This window comes from Meleagris gallopavo, chromosome 3 (genome assembly GCF_000146605.3).
Source record: "Meleagris gallopavo isolate NT-WF06-2002-E0010 breed Aviagen turkey brand Nicholas breeding stock chromosome 3, Turkey_5.1, whole genome shotgun sequence".
NCBI classification, from domain to species: Eukaryota; Metazoa; Chordata; class Aves; order Galliformes; family Phasianidae; genus Meleagris; species Meleagris gallopavo.
The window spans coordinates 84,083,007-84,090,184 of record NC_015013.2 but is presented as its reverse complement, the minus strand read 5'-3'; the positions used below and the strand labels follow the sequence as shown (position 1 = coordinate 84,090,184).

At 44.7% G+C, this 7,178-nt stretch overlaps 1 long non-coding RNA gene across 1 annotated transcript; it reads right to left on the bottom strand.

The window, feature by feature from the left end:
* Nucleotides 1–544: 544 nt before the first annotated feature.
* Nucleotides 545–6,077, bottom strand: LOC116216490. Its single transcript, XR_004159337.1, has 2 exons — nucleotides 4,350–6,077; nucleotides 545–3,259 (listed from the first exon to the last, which is right to left on the bottom strand). It is a non-coding gene; the product is annotated as an uncharacterized LOC116216490 (long non-coding RNA).
* Between the last annotated feature and the right edge of the window lie 1,101 nt (nucleotides 6,078–7,178).

Sequence of the window (7,178 nt, the reverse complement as noted above, 5' to 3'; positions counted from 1 at the left end):
AAAAAAAAAAAGCAAGAAGGAATTTTGCTGTGAAAGGTGAAATGAATGGTTTTTGACACTATATGGCATGTCAGAAAGCCTCTCTCCTCGATAATGCAATTCACAAAGGTACACTGCAGCTCCTACTCCCTCCCCACCCTGAGGTCAGCAGCACACGGTGCAGCTCCTCCAGAGTGCTTCCATAGTTAGAAAACCTGAAATTGAAAGAAAAACAAGCAGGTGAGTTTATTTGCATTCCAGAATCACAATTAGCTCAATACCAAATTAGCTGGTAGGAAGCGGAAGAGTAAAAAGGAAAACCGCCAACTTTAAAATGCAAATCTTCACACTACAATGGCAAGCTACAACCAGGACTCCTATGGGTGAGGTAGGCAAGAACACATTTTTCACTATTTTTTCAATGTGGTCATCTCATGAACTTGACAGTGGCTTGTGATATGTGGTTTCATTCCTATCCCATGTACAGTCACATATTATTTTCTGAATAGAGGACTAACAGAAAAGCAAAAAACCTTCCAAATCACTGTACAGCTCTTTCTGTCTCTTTTTTTAAACTTTGTTGGACTAAAACCCAGCATCTTTGAAATTAGTACAATATAAAAAAATGGATCTTTTCCCAAGGCTCTTGGATCTTAAAGAATATAGGTTGCTGGTGCCCTCTCAAGCTCTCACACACTAACTATTGGCAGCATAAAATGAAATTTTGTGTATTGTGTTTCAATATGGCATATGTACATATATATACACATATAATTCCTGTATACATGGCTACCAGGAATGGTGCTTCCTCCAGAGCAGTAAACACAGTAAGCAAAGTTCGATCATGCTTTGCATTTGTAACACTCATCTTAGCACTCCAGAACCATCATCAGTCAGAGCTCCACAGAAAGAGCAGAGGCAAGTAAAAGCTTGCTTTACAGATGAGTAAGTGAGACAATCATAATTCTAAAAATGCACATCTTTGCATTTTTCTGCAGAATTCAGTTCATCATTTTATCTGCCGGGGTTTGACCCCTGCCTCTGAAAAGCTTCATGTCATTAGAAGCCAGAAAAAAAAAAGACGGACAAATTAGAGTTCAGTTGAGAAGACCAGGCTGTCCCATGTAGGCAGACTTGCCCAAAGAGGCTGAAGGCATTGAGTTCATTTATCCAGGAGAAAGAACACCTTTGAGGGCGCTAGCAGCAGCTCACAAAGCTTCTGGGATGGGACTGAGAAGACAGCTGGGCTCTTCACTGTGGTGTTGAGCAGAAAAACGAGAGACAATATACTTGAAACAAGAGGTTCAGACTGGAAGTTGGGAAAAGCTTTTTTTATGTGGAGCTTGCTGTGCACTTCCCATTCCTGGAGGTTTTCAAGACTACACTGAAGTCATACGTAACTTGGCCTAATGTCACATCCGACCCTGCTCTGCACAGGTATGGCAAGAAACCTCCTAGATCCCTTTCAGACTTTTATCCTGCAGTCCTACAATTCGTCTTACAAATGCTACCAGTGCATAGACTTCGGAAGAAAGGATGGGGATCATTCAGGACTCAAGCACTAAGATATTATCCAAGCAAAACACTGAGAAAAACAACCATAACTCAAGTCCAGGAGGTACATCACAAAGACAACCAAGCCATGTTAATCAAAAGGCATGATAATCACTTTCTGTCTGCTCTTCCCTCACACTTTCTCTGGACATAAGCTATAAGATCTTCAGGATAGATTAGGTTTCCTTCTTGAAGGCCCTAAAAGATACATCCTCAGCATCACAACTTACATTCCTCTCAGGACATAATAAATCCCACTTCTGCCTCCAGTCCCACCATGACCCGCAAACTGCCCATCTCTATTTGGAAGGAGCAGTTTGGGAAGCAGTAGCCAAGGAACCTATGTTGGTGTCCAATCTGTAGCACACAAACAGCAGTTAGAGAGCAGTCACAGCTCCTCCTACTCCCTCAAACACACATATTTACAGAATAAACAGGATTTCCTAAGCCCAGTATATAGCATCAGCTATAAAAAGATTCTCAGTAATTCCCGAGGCTGCAATTTCTAATACACACAATCAAGACGTCTCAAAAACCCTTCCCTCTGGTCCACCAGTTGCAATACTCTGGTGTGCAATGAGCCACCAGCACCAGCATGACCCTCCCCCATTCTCCAGCCCTTGTGTAATGAAAGGTGTTGGAGCAATCCTTTGCTTCTAGTCAAAATAACGCACGTGGCTAAGGGACAGGAAATGTCACAACCAAGGAGATGAAAAGGAACCTTACAGACAGAGCTGCTGAACTGCCACTTCTTAGAAGAATCCATACCAACAATGAAGCAACCATCACATGGAGGGGTAGGCAAGAGAGGAAGGAATGGATGAGGAAAGGTTCATTTGCTTGCCAGAGGTCATCCACGAGGTCTGCAACAAAGTCAAGCTTCCCTTTTTTCCCAGTGTCTTGATGCTCCCTGCCCTCTTCATGCCTTCTGTGTTAGGGGGCAAAGCTGCCCTACTAACACTGCATGTAACCACACTTCCTTTAAGAGACCAAAGCTGAAGGGATGCCATTCAGAAGTCATTCATGACCAAATAACACCTTTTAACAATGCAAAACTGCATCTACATTGACACTAGTCTGACTTTGAAAATACACTCGCTAACTTGCTTTGCGATGTGGTCTATTCTCACAAGGCCTTAGAAGGCTCTAAGGGTTCCGCATATAGGTTTTTATACTTGGAAGTGAGACCAATAAGCATTTTTATACTTATCTGCTCAGAGATTTTTATTTTTAGTACAGAAAAGGGTATCAGATTACTCAGTTTCAACTTCTGTCGAAACTCCTGTGTAACCCAGGCTAGCTAATTTAAAGCAGCTTCCTACATATTGAGCCCCCGTAGTGACTTGTGCTGGCCTAAATTTCTGCAACTGTACCCTGTACAAAACAGCAAGAGAAACCACAGCTTAAGTTAAAATTAGTATCTTGGTACAAAAATAAGATTAAAACCCCTACCACCTCTTTCTCCTGGAGAAGCGAGGTCTTGGAGCCAGTTGTGCCTTTGGAAACAGTCTTCCCCTCCTCCTCCCACTCTGTCCTCCTTCGTTGAAGCAATGTTTCCAGGCAATACTTTGCAGCCTTGTTTGATAGAGGAGAAGGATGGTTTCTGTCTGGAAAGCCAGGCAGACTGAGTCGGAGCAGAGCAGACCCTGGGCATGCAATTACCAAAGTAGCAGCAACAATATGTTAATTCACTGGATCCCTCTGAAACGAAGCACAGTGCGAGTCCCTGGAAAAAGTGAAAAGGAGCTTGTTAAGGAAACTCTGTGAAGGCCTTGTGCACAGCAGCCCCTTGGAGTCTAGACAAAGACAGACTTTGCACAGCCATCATTTTTAGAGCATCATCAGCAGCCAGCATGCCTCCTCTTCCTGCTGCGGTGCATCGTACATGGCCAGCAGGAGTGAAGGGAATCACCTCCAAGGCCGACAGCTCACTCCTGCTGTGGTCCTTCAAGGTGGAGACACATCAGCAAATGACATCACATGCACCAGAAGAGGAGGGCTATGCATGGTGAGCTGATACATGAGGATATGGTGGGCTTGGGAGTGATTGGTTGATGGTTGGACTAGATGATCTTAATGGTCTTCTCCAACCTTAATGATTCTATGATTCTATGATACATCCTTATTTTAAAGAGCTGCAGACATGTGAAGTAGCCCTTGCAAGGAGTGCCTCATCTGTGGCAAGCTCATCCTGCCATCTGCCTTCTCTGCATATCCAGTTTTCTCACACTTCAGCACACAGTAAGGGTGCCTTGCTGCAGGCAATATCCCTTCCCATTTAGGGGGAAAAGGTTTAAGAAAATCTCTTCTACCTCTGTCTGCCCGATGGACTACCCACTTGCCCACTTACATGCTTCCAGTGCTGCTTTAAGATGACTACAAACCTTCCTGAGGACTAAACAGTTATTTCCATCAACATGGCTCTAAATCTGTGCAGCCTCTTGTACAGAACTTTATTCTGTAATCAATATATTAAATCTGCCAAGTGGAAGAGCTGTATACTGAGGATTTTTCTGTAGGACCCTAACCACTGAGCTGGTGTATTGTGGTCAGCTGAACATCTGTGCCAACACAATTCTTCAGGGACATAAAAATAACTTTCATGCACATGTAAGTGTTACCCCATGGAGGAGCAGGCAACCAGTTTAACTACAAGAAGTGTGGCCCACAGGTTGCTCCAAAACCCTTGAGTTTTCTGCAGGAACAGGATCTAACAGTAGAAGACATCTGACATGCACTGGCCTTTTTGGGACATATATATTTTTTTGAGTACAAGGCTATGAGAAATTATAGATTGCTCTTGTTTAAAAACATACCTATTTTGCATGGATTGACTTGTGGTGTCCAAGGAGAACACAAGGAGCACCGTAGTGAAACGCAAAGCCACCAGAAATCCTGCCCTTGTCTAGACTTGGTTTCCGGCCTTTCACAGTGCTCCTGCTGGCTGTCCCTGAAGCAGAGCACTTCACTGCCCAGTGACGTGTCTCAGACAAGGCAGTTTCCTGAAAAGCACTCACAACACACAGTTAAAAGCTTAAGTTGAGACAAGCAGTAAAACAAGCCTGCTTCTGGTTTCTGAGTGTCTCACGCTGGGCTGAATATTCAACGCTTTCCATGTTTACTCACTTACAGGTTATCTGTGCTGCACAATCAGCAAAACTCCTGCAAAACACTTGCTGGGGCTCCGCTACCAGGAGGTCTGTAATGGAGTTGTTCTAGAGAAAAATAGAACTGTTATCGTACCTATGGCTGTCTCAACACAATTAGTCATACGCGATGGAGAGATAGGAGTCCTCTCAAGGCTCTTACCGTCTCGTCAACAGCTGAAGTCAAAATGAAAACATCCTAACCATCAACAACCAGCTTGAAAGCTGAATCGTGAATCCTGAAAGCAGCCTCAAAACTATGAAGAGATGCTTACTCCCCAGAAGCAGACAGCTGGATTCCTTCTGCCTGTCCTGTGTTTCTTCTTCCCCTATCATTTCCTGACATTGCTCAGTGAAATAACATTTCTTTCTTCATCTCCTCACTAGAGCAATCCTTCTCTGCTCCAGCTGAGGGGACTATGGGGTCAAAAGAAGAAGCCATGCTTGGGGCAGAAAGTAGAAAAGGCCAAAACTTCAGCATTGGAGAACAATGTCCCAGTTGTCTCCTCTGCATGACCTCGGACAAGTTTCCCAACACTGCCTGGTCTCATTTCCCTATTGAAATAGCAAGTTGCCCATTCCATTGAATGACTACCATTAGGATGTTTGTGGTAGCCCTAGTATTACCATCTGGGGGTTAACATTGATAATGTGAAAACCAGAGACTGCTGACATGTCATCTCCTTGTCTGATAACATGAAAATCTTCATTGCAACTTAGACAGAAGTTCCATACAGCACTTTTAAGTCCTAGGATTTACAAAACTCTCTCTGGTCTCTTATAGCTTTGAAGGTCTTTACCAACAACCCCTACAATAATTACACCACTGTCAAGCTCAGGAGATCCGTGTTCTCTTCCACACTTGGCAGACAGTTCCAACTTCACAGGACGTTGCATTCAGATTAACAGACAATGAATATGATTGCAAAACAGGAGGAAGAAATCGGGCTCGTAACTGGTACGAGAATCAGAACATCTGGATGCAGTACAGCTGTTGGACTTCTCAGAGGTCACTTGGTCAGGTGGTACAGCCCAGACTTCACCTGGATCCCCATGGCTACCTTCTGTGGGGAGGAATCTGGCACTTGGCAGGAACACAAGCAGGAATGTGCTATGATGGGAACAGGAGCAGAAACCCTGGGTCTGTCTTTATAATCTTCATTAATCTTCTGTTTTAGAGGCCTTCCAACCAGTTCACAACAACTCCATACAATGCTACGGGCTTGGGTCAGAGTGGCTGGAAGGCTGTGCAGAGAAAAAGGATCTGGAGATGTTGGTCAGTGCTCAGCTGAATGTGAGACAGCAGTGAGTCCAAGTGGCCAAAAAGGCCCATGGCATCCTGGCTTGTATCAGACCAGCAGGAGCAGGGAAGTGATCATCCCTCTGTACTCAGCTCTGGTGAGGCTGCACCTTGAGTACTGCATTCAGTTTTGGGCCTCATTGCAAGAAAGACATCATGGTCCTGGAACGTGTCCAGAGAAGGGCAGCAAAGCTGAGGGGTCTGCAGCACAAGTCTTATGGGGAGAGGCTGAGGGAACTGGGATTGTTCAGTCTGGAGAAGGGGAAGCTCAAGGTAGATCTTATAGCTCTCTACAACTGCCTGAAAGGAGGTTGGGGTTGAGGTGGGGGTCGACCTTTTCTCCCAGTAACTAACAGTAGGACAAGAGATGATGACTTCAAGTTCCACCAAGGAAAGTTCAGATTGGATATCAGGAAAACCTTCTTCTTTGAAAGATTGGTCAGGCACTGAAACAGGCTCCTCAGAGAGGTGGTGGACTCATCATTATTGGAGGTGTTCAAGAACTGCAGAGATGTGGTACTTAGGGACACGGCTTAGTGGGGGAATATTGATGGTAGATGGACAGTTGGACAAGATGATCTTAGAGATCTTTTCCAGCCTTAATGATTTTATGATTCTATGATTCAATTCTACGATTCTAACATTTCTTTCAAGAGGCAATCTCCAATACCGTACCATAACTCAAACCCAATACCAGATAACTCAGCTCTGAGCCCCAACAGTCCTTTTGAGATGATAATTCCAAGGCAAGACCCTGCTGAAACCACACATCCATGCAATCATCAAAGGACAGAGGAGAGATATGACTAGAGCAGAACAATTGCTGCAGGTTGCCATGGTAGTGTGCATGGCTGATTTTATCAGCCTTATCAGCTGCAACAGCATTTAGGCCTATTATCAAAGAACACCAGCATATTTTTTTTAAAGGTGCAATAGGTGGAAGAAGCAGAAAACCAGCACCAGGCAGAAGTCAGCATCCAGCACACAAAGCCAGAGCTGAGCAAGCTGCCCATGGGCAGACAGCTATTGATCCAGCCCTGAATTTGTGCCAGAGCGCAGGGGTGATGCAGGACACTCCGGCAGCTCCCAGCTCTTCCTGATGGATGTACCCAGGTCAGGCAGACAGAACGGAGGCACAGTGCCGGTGAGAGGAACACGCTTGTCTGTGCTCCCCACAGAGCTGATGAAAGTAGGTCAAT